This window comes from Chiloscyllium plagiosum, chromosome 25 (genome assembly GCF_004010195.1).
Source record: "Chiloscyllium plagiosum isolate BGI_BamShark_2017 chromosome 25, ASM401019v2, whole genome shotgun sequence".
NCBI lineage: Eukaryota > Metazoa > Chordata > Chondrichthyes > Orectolobiformes > Hemiscylliidae > Chiloscyllium > Chiloscyllium plagiosum.
Window position 1 is genome coordinate 52649428 of NC_057734.1, and position 849 is coordinate 52650276.

Below are 849 nucleotides of genomic sequence, written 5' to 3' on the forward strand. Positions count from 1 at the left end.
ACCACCCTCTGTCTTCTACCTTTGAGCCAGTTCTGTATCCAAATGGCTAGTTCTCCCTGTATTCCATGAGATCTAACCTTGCTAATCAGTCTCCCATGGGGAACCTTGTCAAATGCCTTACTGAAGTCCATATAGATCATATCTACCGCTCTGCCCTCATCAATCCTCTTTGTTACTTCTTCAAAAAACTCAAACAAGTTTGTGAGACGCATGTTGACTATGTGTTGCTGGAAAAGCGCAGCAGGTCAGGCAGCATCCAGGGAACAGGCGAATCGACGTTTCGGGCATAAGCCCTTCTTCAGGAAACATGTTGACTATCCCGAATCAGTCCTTCCCTCCAACAACTTGCCCACCACCAACTTCAGGCTCACTGGTCTATAGTTCCCTGGATTGTCTTTACTACCCTTCTTAAACAGTGGCACCACGTTAGCCAGCCTCCAGTCTTCCTGCACCTCACCTGTGACTATTGATGCTGTTATCTGCCTCCACCAGCTCCCCAGCATAAGAATTGCAACATTTCAATGAGTTACAATCTGCGAGTGAGGCTTTGAATAGCAACATATTTATGACAAGATCTACAACACGTTATTATGAAATATGTTTGCATCAAATTTAGATGATAGCAGTGAAATGTGTTACATTTACAGTGGAGTTTCAAATGTTTCAGTGAGACTTAGATTGTTTTTACAATAACCAGCTATGTAGAGTAAAATCTGGATCGAAGGAATACTTAAATAAGATTTATAATGACAGTTGGTTTTAAAAGTCTACAATGACACTTGGAATATAATTTAAGATTTACTTTTCGACAAAAAAATCCAATTCAGTAACTAAATGAAATAATACATG

The 849-nt window shown here is 40.3% G+C and overlaps 1 protein-coding gene across 1 annotated transcript in view; it reads left to right on the forward strand.

Moving 5' to 3' along the window:
- Nucleotides 1–849, forward strand: part of LOC122562890 (glutathione hydrolase 1 proenzyme-like) — a 102140-nt gene that overhangs the window by 10722 nt on the left and 90569 nt on the right. The gene's annotated exons all lie outside the window — the stretch shown is intronic.